Here is a 15,418-nt window from a genome sequence, read left to right as displayed (position 1 = left end):
TGGAGTACTGTTGTCACATCTGGGCTGGTGCATCTGCTGCTTGTCTCTCGCTCCTGGACAGGGTTCAAAAGAGTCGCCAACCTGATAGGTTCTGAACTGTCATCTAGGCTTCAGCCTCTGTCCCATCGACGAGATGTTGCATCCCTCTGCCTGTTCTACAAATACTTTAATGGCAAATGCTCTGACAAACTGCAAACACTTGTACCTCCCCGTCGTAACTACCCCCGACAAACCCGACAAGCTACTAAGTCTCATCCCTTTACAGTAGAGATCCCTAGGTGCAAGAAAGCCTTTTACTCCAATAGTTTCTTCTCCAGAACTGCGGGTCTTTGGAACTCCCTTCCGGGATTCTGCTTTCCCAACTGCACTGATATGCAGAAGTTCAAGTGTAATGTTAACAAACATCTTTCTACTCATCTCCCTTCATAATGGCCCTGCTAATTAAGTCCCTGATAGTAGCCCCCTGCTTCAAAGTGGCACTGTGCCTTGTTTGGGGTGCAAATTGAATAAAAAAAAAAAAAATAAATAAAAAATAATATAGCGTGTACCCTTTTTCTAGGGAAGCACTGACACTTGAACACGAAACCTGTCTGATACGAAAAGTAAGAAAATAAATGCAAATTTACGCGCTGTCGTGGTTCAAGGCGGCAGTGTAAAAAGATGTTTTTTTTTTATTCCATGGCTGTGCGTAAGGTTGCTGCCAGTTGAAAAGAGGACGAAAAGAAAACATGACAGTTGATTGGCGGAGAACAAATTGAGTGATGGAAAAGAATAAGCCGATGTTTCATCGGGGTAGAAACATGATAACGACTTTGACGTCGTTTGTTCTCAACTCATAAGAATTTACGTGATTAATTCCAGAAAAACAAATATTGCTCGATTACGAAAAAAGACTATAGACAATAGTTGGCAGAAGAGTACGTTTTAATGGAAAGAAGAGTACATTTTAATGGAAAGAAGAGTACATTTTAATGGAAAGAAGAGTACATTTTAATTGAAAGAACGGATGAGTAAATGTAACATTAAACAGAAAAAATATATTATTCATCTAGATGCATTACTATAATATTTATGTAAAATCAACCGGGATACCTGGCATTGCTCAGGTGTTTGGTGGTGTGTGTCGAGCCAAAAAAAAAAAAAAGTAGTAGTAGGTAGACAGGCTTGAATCCATACCGCAAAGGAGGAAAAGATTGCGAAAAAAAAAGTGATGTCTTTGCCGTTGCATCCATCGCCAAACTGGAAGTGACGAAGGTTTAAATTAAGGCTAGTCAATCAAAAAGTATCCGCGAAAAAAAGCAACCCCTCCTTGTAGAAAAGTGCCCAGTTGAGGGTGAAGGAACTAATGTTTTAAGTCAATTTTTCAATATTTGTCGCCCGCAGGGTTGAGCTTCAAAACGATATCAATCTCGTGAAAATCCGTTGCCTCTGTTGAAATTTTTAGGTAGACATACAAAAATACATACATACATTTATTAAAACAGACAGGTGAGATTTATATAATAGACTAGCGGGGGTGCTCGGCATTGCCTGTGTGTTTGGAGGTGTAAAAGAAAAAAAAAAGTTTTGGTAGGTAGGCAGGCTCGAACCTGAAGCCTTGAGGCAAAGGTGGAAAAGAAAGTGTGAAAAAACCTGACATCTTACTGCTTGGCAACAACGGGACAAGAACTGAAGTGTTTTGATTTAACGATTAAAATGTTAAGTAACAGGTGCATAAATTTAATGAGGTCAAACATCACGCCATAGAGGAAACTTAACTTTGGCTGCAAGGAAGTTTCTGCATATTTGTTTGTTTCCCCCAAGATGTTGGGGAAAACCAGCACCCCATAAAAAGGGGAGTGTACAAATGAATAGCAATTGTCTGATATGACGGATTTTGGCCACATTGATCAAACCTCATTGCTTTCTGGACACTGCGGCACAAGTGCCTTTGCTACGGATTCAGTATCACTTATATACAGAAAAGTCAAACAAACACTCGAAGAATAAAAAAATATTGCGAAAATAGTGTGTGAAAGTCGCCCAAATAAGACACACACGACCTGGTTTTGTGAATCGTAGATATTATAATCTAGGTAGTATATAAAAAGTTCTAAGAACAGTAATCCCCTGGCCGGACATACACAAAATGTGCACACACTAACACACATTTTGCTTTTTATATAGATGCTATATTATTTATCCCTTTTCAATTGTGTATCTCAACCTAAATGTTTTCTATTGGTATTTAACTTGTGACATATGTTATTAAATATCAATTTGAACATGAATGTATCAGCTTGTTTGTAAGTCAAAAACAATCTAGTAGCGTTGGAACGATTAATCAGAATCGGGAATCAGAAAAATCCAAGTTTTTTGAGTATTGAGATCGGAAAAATAATTGTGCCTACATTCCAATGCTAAAAACGATTCTTTTTAATTGTCTTTTTTATGTGATTTTGTTTAAAACAAAGTCTCCCACTGTTAATAGTAGAATGTTAAAATAGTAAATATTTATTGCTTTTACTCTATTAGTAAAAATAAAATCCATAGATCATTCCCCACGAGTGTATTTTTACGTTTGAGAAAATACCTGGACATTTAACACGTGTTTTTTTTTTTTTTTTACGGTAATCAGGGAAAAATAACAACTATAGTAAAATATTTAGAGATTTCTAAAGAATCAGTGATTGTACTGGCGTCAGGTAAAATATTGGAATTGTCCCATCACTACAATCTAGTATTTGTTTTAGCTACAAGCCTTAATTGCATTCATGTCATGTTTTTATGAAGACATTTAAAAAGGAGGGAGAAAAAAAAAACACAAATTCTGTTGATATTAAGACTTCATCTTCTGATATTGAGTAAGTCATCTTAGCACATTTTGTGCAGTGACTTTCTTCAGATACCATTTAATAGTTCTCCTTATCTTTTATTCCAAAAGAATTTGCAGCCAGCATTTTTTTTTCCCTCCTCAATTCAATATTGGACTGAAGACTATATTTCCTTATAACAGATTTCGAATATTTTACAATTAGTTCTTTTAATGGGTGAATGGTTCCTGTTTTTGTAGCGTCTGCCCCAATTATAAAAGATGTTATTATATCTATAATCTTTTGTCATTCTTTTGAGAGGTAATCATGTTCTTTTGTAAGCTACTTGTGTACTTATTACAGCTTTTGTTAGAATGCTATTGATTTATGTAAGAGGAAAATGTACTTAGTTTAATTGCGTTGTGGGCAGTGGAAAGTAATTCTTGAGAATCAAACGAAAATTTATTGGTAACAAAGCAGAAAAATGTGTCATGCCATGTAAAAAAAAAAAAAAAAAAAAAAAATGCAAGTTGTAGTAAAGTCATGTATAAGTATATTTAGCCACAAAATACTTACCCAATGCTTTCTTGAATGTGCTTGTGATGGGCTACTAGATTATATCCTTTCTTTACCCATCTATATGAAGTCACCATTTATCAAGGCCTGGAAGCCTCTCAGAATAAGGGTTATTGTGTGTACAGTAATCCTTGCTGTGAACAGAATAAGTAGCCTTTTGCTTGTGCATATGATGGCTGCAGATATGGTTAAACGACTATAGTCAAGATTGTCTGCCCATTTTGACTTCCGGTTTCTGTTGTCCAATAGGCTGGCTAATTAGACATGGTCAAGCAGACAACAAAGCCATTTCTAACATGAGGAAGAGGGGGTGCTTTCATGCTATCTGAGAGGTAGATACTCATTAATCAGAAGGAACTATATATTGCTTGTCATCGTCATCTCGTAGAAACCAGAAGTAAAAAAGAATTGTCAATCTTGACTATAACCGATGAAAAAAAAAAAAAAAAAAATAAGAGGTAGATTGACTTTCCCATTCATAGTGTTGTATGTTAGTTTTTGCTGTTCAAATATAAGTAGCTTTCTGAATTTTAGGATTGATTATTCATATTAGTTTGATTCTTTGTAGTCTGCAAGGACCCGTGATGTAGTGGATAAAGTAGCTGGTAAAATTCAGTTGTAATATTACACTCTTCTGAAGGCTGAATCCTCAGTGCAGGTAACATTAAAAAATCAATTGCGAATTAGAACTTCTGTCATGGCTAACAAACCGAGAGCATGTTATCCTCAGTGATTTAAAAAAAAAAAAAAAAAAAAAAAGGGTTCTGTTCAAAAGATTGTGCAGATTTCTAATCTAGACAGAAAGATTCCTTACTTCAACAAGATATGCCAAAAGAAGGTCAGGTTACACTGACTGAAACATTATGAAAATAACATTTAAGATGAGAATAGTAGTCCAAAGAACCCAAATAATGTGAAATGTAAGTAGGCTCAGCTGTAGAAGCCATTCTGCATAAGTGAGCACATTCTTGATGAGATCCCTGCCCCGTTGCCATGCTTGTTCTGTTGTACATCTTTGAGGTAAAGAATGTCCTTCATCAGGCATGAGCTGCAAGCCTGAACTCCATACTCCACTAAAGATCGAACTAAAGACACGTATAGAAAGAGAAATATTTTGATGGACAGATTGATGAGGAATCTACAGATAAGTAAGAAAACCATTCAAGCGTTATTTGCCAATCATCACATGCAAATTCTTTGTGGATGATTGTTCATTAGTTTACCAGCACAACAATTCTCAACAAAGAAGCATAAAAAGAAATGCCTGCCATCAAATTACTGCACTTTTAAGTATTTATAGGCCATGACCTTGTCCAGTGACCATTTAGAGATTTGATTCAATCCTTTTGGTAGTGTTTCATAATGATTGTGTGGAACAGTAACTTTCCTGTTGTCTGCAAAATGAAGCACCTGCTCATCCACAACATATCGTTGACGTAGAGAATGAAGAAAATTTGGTAGAAAAATAGCCCTTGGGAGATGCCGCTCACCACACTTGCCTCCACTGACAGCCAACTTATTAATGTGATATGTTTGACGACACTGGAAGAACTCGATCCATTTCATCAATGATGGATGGATCAGAATTTACATAGGAGTAGACGAAAATAAAAAGTTTTTTTGCAAAATCTCAAAAATGCGATGCTCACAGATTTCCAGGTTCAACAAAATGCACCTGAAGAAGCTCAGAGGTTACATTGTCCGAAAAATTGTGAAAATGATATTCAAGATGAGAAGGGTAGTTAGAATAATCCAAACTTTTATTTTTTTTTATAAATACTATTATGGCATGTGTTTTTCAGAATTGTCTGATCTATTTCCTGCTTCCTTTATTCCAGCTTGTTTGACTCGCTGGTCTAGTGGTCTCCATCAATTCATTGTTTTGTTATATAGCTTCCTATTCTAGTAGTTTTTTATCCAAGAACTGCAAACTTCTTTTTACTAACTGTTTTTCTTCTACCCATAGCCTTGGTCTTTTCAAAACTGAGATCAATAACTATCTCCTGTCTTTGGGATCTTTCGTTAACTCCTTACATCAAATGGCTTCATGCCTTGTCCGAAGTGATTTTTAGTTAAAATTGTTTAAAATAATACCAATTATCAGTCCTCATCTCAAAAATTCTGAAACATGAGATGTTATTTTCAGGGTTATCATTAAAACACTGCTGTTTAAATATATGGTTGTAGCAGTTTTAGCCATTTAGAACTGCGTTAAAAGCTTCACCGCTCACTCATTTTTCGACCAAGTTTCAAACAATTATTACAGCTTATAGATGACCTTCTCAGCTATATTGTGAAAAAATTTTTTTCAATTTTCGTTCAGTAAAACAAGTTATGATGATTTTACTGATGTTCAAAATCGTAAAAAAAAACGAAAGGAGGTGAGCAACGCTTTTTATGACTGGTTTCCATAGCAATCACGTCGCTTGAACAACTAGTGTTGGTGCTAATTCACTGCTGTCACGAAAAGAGAACTAACAAGTGAAACAGACAGAATGAAAGGGAGATAATTGGGGGATTTTGTTGAAAGCAGACAAATGCCATACATTGGTATTACATATGTGTATGTTATGTTTATGGGGGCAAAAAAGTAAGACTGAAATGAAACAAAGAACACATGAATTCATTGGAAGCCTGGAAAAATCATGAATTACAATAGAAATATGCGAGAATGAAAAGTCATATGGTTAAGCTTAAACATGAAAAGTAAAGGACTATTTGTTAAAACTGGAAAAGAAAAGGACAAGATATTCTAGTAAAAATATTAATAAATTTATAACTTAAAATATTGCAGCATTAAACTTTTAAAATTCTATTTATAACATATATAATCAATTCTTAATGCTGCAATATTTTAATTATAAATTTTTCTATTGTAATTGATATATATTTCAAACTTTTTCCAATATTTCAAGAATAAAATGTCTTTTAAAGGAGAATCAAGTTGTTTTCTCCTGCGCAGATCTTTTTATTGCAAGATGTTATTGGAGTGATTTAGTAAATTTAAATCCATCGCTCGTTTTTCTGATTCTTGTGATAATTCTTAGACTTTGAACAAGTCATGGTTAGCTATATGGTTAAGAAAATGTTGTGTTGGTGTCTTTTGAAGCCTTGCATGTACATTAGAAAATATATGCCATGGAAATGTTTACACTGCAAATTTAAATCCACACAATTTGTAATATGAAGTTGCTGTTCTCAGTGTTATTTTTGATGTAACCCCCAACTTTATTCCATTTCACATGGACCCGTGGCACAATGAATAAAGGCATTGAGTAACAATCAGTTTTAAGTGACAGTTTTTTGGAGGTTAAAAGTTCAATCCTCAGTACAAGTAATCCTAAGAATCAAATAGAAATTACTTATTTAATATTTCTACACAGTCATAGCTGATGGAACGAGAATAATCTACCTTCTATATTAAACAAAGGTTAAGTCAGAAATTGTATACAGATTTTGAAGTTTGATATAAAGATTCCTGAGTTTAAAAAAATGTACTTGAAGGTCAAAGGTTACATTCGCTGAAACATGACAATAACATCCAAGATGAGAATAGTAGTCTGAATAATATAAATAATCTTTCCTTGGTCTTTTGGCCCTATCGGTGGGGCATTAGAATACGCCAACTGCCCCCCTGCAGAGGGTAAAAGTCACTCAATGGGGGCCCTGGATATGACCTTAAACTATATCCAGTGGTGAGGCCCCAGCTTGTGGGCTTTGGTGAGTGTGGAGCCACCCTTTAATTACCGTTGCTCCCAGGTCCACTCTGACCCGGAGTGATAGTACCTGTTAGGGTATCAACTATGGGTTAAATAGAAACCGACGTGAAAACAACAAATATATTCCATTAAAAAAATTTTTCTTCAAAATCTTTGGATTCGGCATTAAATAACCCGAAAAGGGTTGATATGCCGTAAAACAAAAACAACCAACCAACCAACCTTGGTCTTTTGGCTAGTAACAAAGGGTAGTATCTGTTCTGATACATTTTTTTTTTTTTTTTTTTGTCACTTGGTCTGTATAGGAGAAATCTTTCTTGACTGAAATAATTTTTATTTTAGTTTCAATCCAGCGTGCTCCTTTTTTTTTTTTTTTTTTTTTTTTTTTGAGGAGCTGGATTTTCTCCAGATGAAAAACTAACCTTGTGTCTAAGTTTACCTTTATCGGGACACGAGTGAATAGACACAATTCAGATCTTATTCTGATCAGATTTATTAATATATATTTACTTATCTTTCTGTAAGATTATGGAAAAGTATGTGTAATGCAGTGGTTATGTGTCAACACTCAGGACCCACACATTGTATGCAGACAGTCGCAAAGAAACAAAAACGAGGAAAGAACTCGACTCATTTTTTTGTTTTCAGTTGAAACAGACATTTATTGCCAGGTACTTCCAAAATAACGCCTTTTCTCTTATTCAAAAGTTTTTTCATATCCTAATGTGCTTAACAAGAGTGCCATGTCATACACGTGATATTCTTTGTCCAGCAATGTTTAGGACACGTCTTTCCCTGTCGATCTTGGTGACGTATGTAACACCTCTGTTTCTCACCTTCCGGCCAATTTTTTCTTTTTTGATAATCTTTTTCTTTCCTTCTTCCTCACTGTGAAGTCACCTCTCACACGGCTCGGTCATTTGCATATGTTGGCTGTTGCTGCTGCTATGTGTGCATCCATGCTCTGTTACATATGTAGCTTAAATGTTATAATAGAACATAATTTTAATAACAAGACAAAGAAAATAAGTTAACAATTGGTTTGCAAATGTTCAACATTTTTAAGAAAACTAATCAAAATAAAATATTTTAGTTGAATAAGAAAAATAAGTAAAGAAACTGGAATTTTTGAAAAAAAAAAAAAAATCAACTCAAATATGTATATGATTGCCTAACATATACAATATGCCTACATAAAAGATAAACTCTGCTATACGTGTGGTGCATATAAAACTAGCAATGATTTTTTTTTTTTTTTTTTTAACATACAGAAGCAATATTATGTTAAACCATAACTTTTCACAACAGTAGGACACTTAAAAGCAATATAATAGTAGGAATAACAATGGAAAAAAATCTATTAAACGCCTTAAACATTTCTAAACATCTTTTCTGGAAATTTTCTGTTATAAAAAATGTAAATAAAAATAAAAACGACAAAAAGAGAATGAATAAAAGGTAGTTCAGAGAAATGAAAGCTTTCAACATACAAGCTGACAAACATTGCAACGCATGGAATGGTAAAAAAAAAAAAAAAAAAAAATCACTATACTTTCTGCAAGTGAACCATATTTGGTACTCTATCCTGTCTTGTCCACCAAGTTTCAGTCATTAATGTTCAAGTCTTTGTTTTATCCCCATTAAGCAGACTTTAATGCAACTAAAAAAAGTGTCAATAACTCTAACATACTCCTTGCTCAGCGCTGCCCCTTTTCAATCCAGGAATAATCAGTGGATTGTTTAGATATTATCTTTGAGATAAGATTACAGACAAAAATGGGAAGGAGGTTAATGTCTAGTTAGTGTTAGAACATTCAGGATCACGCCTCCTGATGAGACTATAATCTCGGTGCCCCCCTCTCATATTATTGAACATTGATATTTATTTTTCATTCAGTTTCCATGTACCAAATATAGTTGGATTTCAACAAATCTGTTAAAGTAAAAAAAATATTCAAATTTAATGTTTTTTTCTTTGTTACTTTTTTTTTTATAAGTTCAATACAAAATTGTTTGTAATGAAGTGTTTTAGTTTTGATCTTACAAAAGTAATTCAACTGATTTAACATAACATTTGTAATATTACCCTGACACTTCCTCCTCTGGAGGAAGCCAGTTCAACCCACCTATGATGAATGCCATACAATTAAAACAACAAATCAAGCATTTTTAAAAAACTAAATTACTTTTATGTTGCGTAATTTTTTAGATGCGTTAACAATTTGTATTATTTCGATTATTCGTACTACTGTTCTCATCTTAGATTTTATTCGCACAATGTTTCAGCTAATATAGCCTCTAACCTTCTTCAGGTGTATATTTTCAAACTTGGGAAATTTTCTGTCGAACTTGAGAATCTATACATGATTTCAAACTGAATGCTTTATTTACTCGACTGATTGCACCACATAACCATGTGGAGCAATGGATAAAATAATCGAGTACAATCAGTTTTAAGTGACAGTCTTCCAGAAGTTGAAGGTTCAATTCTCACTACAAGCAAGGCTAACTAAGAATTAAATAAAATTCACTTAGTGTTGGGGTGGCACCCTTACAGATTTTGACGATGGACTATTCTTGATGTAACTTCCAGTAACCAGTTTCTGCTATCGAGCAGTCTGGACCTGAAAAATAATTTAATAATTGACATACGTGGAGGAGGAGGTTCTCTCTCTCCCAAGACAATTTTCTCGTGTACGGTAGTTGGAAGAAATGTTAGGAGGGTTAATTTGTGTAATATTTTTTGCTTTCCTGTCACCACTACACAGTGGGCAAAAGGGTGGAAATAGGCCAAAATCCAAAGTCTTCAAGCAGCCTTTGGATCAGTTTATCTTTAGTGAGTATAAAATTTGTGATCAAATGCCATAAAAATGAGATCTTTACCTTAAGTATTTCTCAAGTTATGGCATTTTTCATTTGGCAGACGCGACAAAAAATTTTGAATTTTAATTTTTTATCTTTAAATTTTTTTGTTAGATACCCATATTTTGAAAATTGGAACAATAAAGTCCCAAATGTGTTACAAGGTCACTTTAAACTTACATATGGACCACTAAACAATTATAGTTGGTGTCCATATCACTTTCATCCTGCAGTTTTTTAGTGTTTTTTTCGAAAAAAGTACTTATTTTTAATAAATTCACACCAACAATATACAAAATCTAGTCATTTTTTTCAGGATTTTTAACGTCAAATTTCATCTTTCAAGAAAAAAAGGCCAAAAATTTCTTGTGTTAACAATATTATCTTCTTTTAATAAAGGCTGTTAAAAAAAAAAAACATCTGAATAATTTAGAGTTTTGTACCTTAAGGTACAAAACTCTAAATTATTCAGATGTTTTTTTTTTTAACAGCCTTTATTAAAAGAAGATAATATTGTTCTCTTAAACTTCTATTGTTTAAATCATTTAGCTTTGCTCGTTTGTATTAAAAAAAAAAAAAAAAAAAAAAGGAAAGAAATAGAGGTTGAAAAGACATTTTTTCATTAAGTAATGAGCTTTGGAAGATTGTTGGTGAAAGAAACACAATCGCAAAAAGATAAGCGTTTTATTAATAATAGTCACCATTTTAAAAAATTACTCGCAAATGGGATTGTTTCACTTGCAACATAAAGCCTGACCATAAGACTTAATATAATATATTAATATAAGTTAATATCTAACAAGTAATTAATTGGACCCCTAGAAAACAAATGGATCAAAATACGCCAGCGTTCTTGAAAGTATTGTATTCTAACCGATTGGTGTGGAGGCGAGTGTGGTGATTGGTCCTGCTATGTGGGCGTTCCTAAACTGTCTTAATCTATTAATGATGTACTACACAGAGGACTATTGAGAATTGACTAAACTATGATTACCTCTCGATCGACATTATCTTATGGAATGCCTTGAGCCTACTCTCAGTCTGCCAGACCAGCAGGATATCCAATAAAACTTACTGATATTTCAAATATAGGCTTTTAAAATTTGTTGGTTGAAAACGGTTCTCATGAACTTTTAAATTTAATATTAATATTTTGTTAAATATTAAATGGTTTATTGATCTGAAGAATACTCAGCAATTTATTGTTCATTATGGATTTTCATATTTTGTGCAAATAAATATTTTCATTTATTTTTGTATGATTTCTATCATAGCTTTTTTTTTTCTCAAAACTATTACATAGGAAAAACGACTACCATGCCGACATAACTTTTTAAACAGGTAATCTGTTTTTCCCTTTCATATAAAAAAAAAAACTGAGTGAAAGTTGTTTCCTGTTTTATAAAAATGGCAGAATGCAATAGGATAGCATTTGAGAGCGTTTTTAGAATAGCATTTTTAATAGTCGGCAGAGGGCAATTTCAAAGTGGAGAGAAAGAGAGAGAACGACAGCGACTCACTTGTAGCTTTCATACAGTTGTGCCTTTTCTTCCTCCCCATTCTACTCCTCATGTGACCATGAACTCATGAACAATATTCAGAGAAATAGAACGCATCGCTGCATGAAAAAAAAAAAAAAAAAAGATTCAAGGAATTAAATAATTCAAAGTATTATCGTATCACATCAGCATGATTTAAAGAACAGGTTGAAATATTTCAATGATAGCTGATATTTAAAATTAATGGTTATTACAGATGTGCTTGCTTTTAAATAATTTTAAACTTAAAATTACAGTCATTTTTTTTTTTTAGCACTTGTTCAGACAAAAGGATACTTTCTTAAAATGAATTCTTTAACTGCGCTAACGAATCAAATCAGATCTTCATGGAAGTTACTACAAAATATATTTTAGGAATATGTACATAATAGTCTAGAAAGAATATTTTACTCTTTAGCCTGATTTCCGAAGTTTCTTTTTTATCTAATTTTCTTCAATTTAAAATGAACATGAATTTATTTATTTTCCGAATTTGGTATACCAGGATTGATAATGTGTATATTAATGCTGTAGTACCTTTAGCATGTACGTATGTATGTGTGTCACAGTTTCCAGATTATAAATTATTCGATCGGGAGATCCTATTTATTAAAAAGGCTGATAGGTGATAACATAGTACAAACATTAAATTAATATATAGATATGCTAATTTAATGTTTGTAGTAAGTTATCATCTTCTATCTGCCTTTTTAATAAATAGGATCTCCCGATCACCAAAGACATACTGCAAAAAAAAAATGTTGCTTTTGAGCATACGTTTTTGATCTTCTTGCTAGAATCCAAAGGTTTGTTTTCTCTAAAGATCGTATAATGGTATCGTGGGGATTGCGTCGAGCGTCCATAGAACGGAAATATGTCACAAACTCCGATAAGGATACTGGAGATAAACCGTAATAATCAGATATATTCTGACACTACTTTAACCAGATTAACTTAGATAAATACTTTTACAGTTTTAACAAAAGGGCTACAATATTATCGCATACTGAACGTCCACAGAATGCCCAGCAGCAATATATTACATATGAAAGATGCCACTGTGGAATTTCCACAGGTCCCGTTAGTTTGTATTATTTGAACGGTTCACATCTTGGATGTTATTTCCTACAGATTCCCGGGTTTGGCATAAACAATTCCAAATTCGACAAGATACACCCGAAGGTCAGAAGTTACATTGGGCAAAATAGCATCCAAGATCAAAACAATAGTCTGAATGTATTATTTGGATTTTTCAAACTACTGTCATCTTGAGTGTCATTTTCACAAATTTTCGGTTGATGTATCCTCCGACCTTCTTCAGATGTATCTTGTCGGAATGTTTCTGTCATACTCGGGAATCTGAACAAGACACACTCGAAGAAGGTCGGAGGTTACATCGACTAAAAACATGAAAATGATCTTCAAGTAGTCCAAAGAACTCAAATTATACAAATAATCCTCATCTCCAAAATTCAGAAACACCATAAGTGTGAATAATACAAATAATACATTTATTTACTTATAAACATATGTGCAGCCAAACAAAAATTAGCAAGAACAGGACTGCAAGAAAAGACTATTTCAAGTGTTAACAGGAAAGCAGAAAACAAATCGAAAGTCAACGCTATAAAATGAATTCCTAAAACTAGTTCCATAATAAGATTTTATTTTATTTTTTATTTTTTTTGCTGTAGCCATTGATACACTTTTTTTTTCTTATTTTTTTAATCTAAGATGTTTTCTTTCTTATTTGTTTTTTTTTTTTTTTTTTAATTCACCGATTTTAAACCGTATTTTATATGAATATGAATATTAGCATGAACACTGGCGAAGCATTTTTTTTTTTCTCTCATAAATATTCATTTAATCCAAGATTAACTAATGATACATAACTATGGTGAAAAATTTTCAATAATAAAAAAGCTGCATAGAATGCAGAAACAATTTGAGAAAACAAATTGTTGATCCCCCCCGACAAAGGAGGGATGGGACCTAGTAATTCACTCCGGTTCATTTATTCACATTTTTCTCAATAACCACGCTTTGGATTTTTTTCTAGATTTTGCACAAACGTTAGTCATGGTGAAAGTAAATTTTTGCCAGAACGGATTTTCTGAGATAACTCTGGTCCCCCCCCTCCCCAAGGGCATTATAGAGGTTAAATTGCCCCCAAATTGTTTATTTATTTATTTGTTTGCACTTTCCTTAATCACGCTTGGATTTTTAAAAACATTTTAGACAAACATTCGTCAAGGTCAAAGTAAATTTTTCACTTGTGGAGGCAGACCATGCACGCTCGGCTTGTTTCAAGAGTAGATTGGATCTCCATTGTTGAAAAAGAAATAAATAAATGGTTTGAATTTGTGAAGTTTTAGTCCCAATACACATTTTCTAGATGCATTAAGGGAGTTTTTCAGTGATGCATTGCCCTCATTGCCAATCTTAGATACTTTTGCATTGTATCAACTTAGACAGCTACTGTGACCTCAGACCAGCAGATTCAGGGCACTTCCTTATAAGTGAAGTGCTGGATATTCATTTTCAATGAAGAGACCTGAATTTGCCAGTTTCAGGTCAGTGTAGTTGTTTGAACCGATTTGTTGTGAAAGTACACAAAATCGGTGATCATCTTTGATGCACCTAGAAAATGGATTTTGAGATTAGAACTTGACAAAATATCACTAGTCTTATTTAGATAATGAAGATAATAAATTTCTGTAAATTCAAGACAACATTCACATTCAAGATTTTCATTGTATCCTTCCTGGAGACTTTTAAATATTTTAATACAAAGTTAACAAAATTGTTAACTATTATACTGAAAAACACATAAACATAGCCTTTTGTAATACTACATCATGAGAATTTTGGGGTAATTTTTGAGATGAGGATTGAAGATTTGTAATTTTTGGAATCTTCAGACTACTGTTCTCATCTTCAGACTACTGTTCTCATCTTCAGTGTTATTTTCGCAATGTTTCGGTTATTGTAACCTTCGACCTTCTTCAGGTGTATCTTTTCGAACTCTGGAATCTGTATGGAAGAACCCATAGCAGAATGAATAAAGTACTTGGTAATATTCAGTTGTAAGTTACTCTTCTGGGGGTTGAAGCTTCAATCCTCAGTGTAGGCAACACTTAAAAATGAAACAAGAGCATGCTACCATTGTGGTTTAACTAAAGGGTTCTGTTTGAAATTTGTTGCAGATTGAGTTCAATAGAATGATTGCTGAGTTCAATAAGCTACACCTGAAGGTTGGAGATTACATTGACCAAAATGTGAGAATAACACTCAAAATGAAAACAGTCTGCAGAATCCAAATGATATGAATAAATATTTTTTTAATATAATTACTTTATATCCACTCCTTGAATGATGTTGGTACTGGGTATTTTAGTTTCCATCTTTACCTAGCTCCTACCACTCCACTTTATAGCTATTACAAAGAAAAATATCTAAAACTAGTGGGAGAGGAGGTGCTCAGTCTTGCCAGATTGCAAAATATACTTAAATGTAATTTAATTCATGCAAATTTCATATTTATTATTGCAGAGCCAATTCTCTTTAAATATATACTGTACCTAATATATAGTACTGATTTCAAAACTTAAAATAAAAAAAAATTACTTGGGTGCCATCAGCTAGAATTGAAGCCGAAACATTTAGCGCTCCAGCTGTGTTCACTATTGATGTTGCTATCAAAAGATAGATAAGAAAGATTTAATATTAAATGACTTGAAGAAATGAATTGAATTTGAGCATGTGCTGAAAGAAAATTAAATATGTCAGCAAGTTGAAAATGAACATTTTGTATTTCAACTGGCTCATATACGTTATTCATCCATCCTAACAAAGGTTTTACTTGTTATAAACCATCCTTGGTGTATGATTACTCTTTCCTGTTAATTTCAGTATTAGGTGACCGATAGTT

The 15,418-nt window shown here is 33.1% G+C and overlaps 1 protein-coding gene and 1 long non-coding RNA gene across 4 annotated transcripts in view; one reads left to right on the top strand and one right to left on the bottom strand.

Moving 5' to 3' along the window:
* Nucleotides 1-15,418, top strand: part of LOC145280030 (WD repeat-containing protein 13-like) — a 443,316-nt gene that overhangs the window by 149,389 nt on the left and 278,509 nt on the right. The window lies entirely within an intron of this gene.
* The window catches only part of LOC145280032 (uncharacterized), a 51,940-nt gene continuing 44,131 nt past the window's right edge, over nt 7,610-15,418 (bottom strand). Inside the window, exons 2-3 of the long non-coding RNA XR_013868529.1 lie at nt 11,470-11,567; nt 7,610-8,066 (exon numbers count right to left, since the gene is read on the bottom strand). This is a non-coding gene — a long non-coding RNA (uncharacterized LOC145280032). The remainder of the gene's footprint in view (nt 8,067-11,469; nt 11,568-15,418) is intronic.

This window comes from Euprymna scolopes, chromosome 7 (assembly GCF_053919585.1).
Source record: "Euprymna scolopes isolate OS-2025 chromosome 7, ASM5391958v1, whole genome shotgun sequence".
Classification (NCBI taxonomy): domain Eukaryota; kingdom Metazoa; phylum Mollusca; class Cephalopoda; order Sepiida; family Sepiolidae; genus Euprymna; species Euprymna scolopes.
This window is presented reverse-complemented; position numbering and strand designations above follow the sequence as displayed.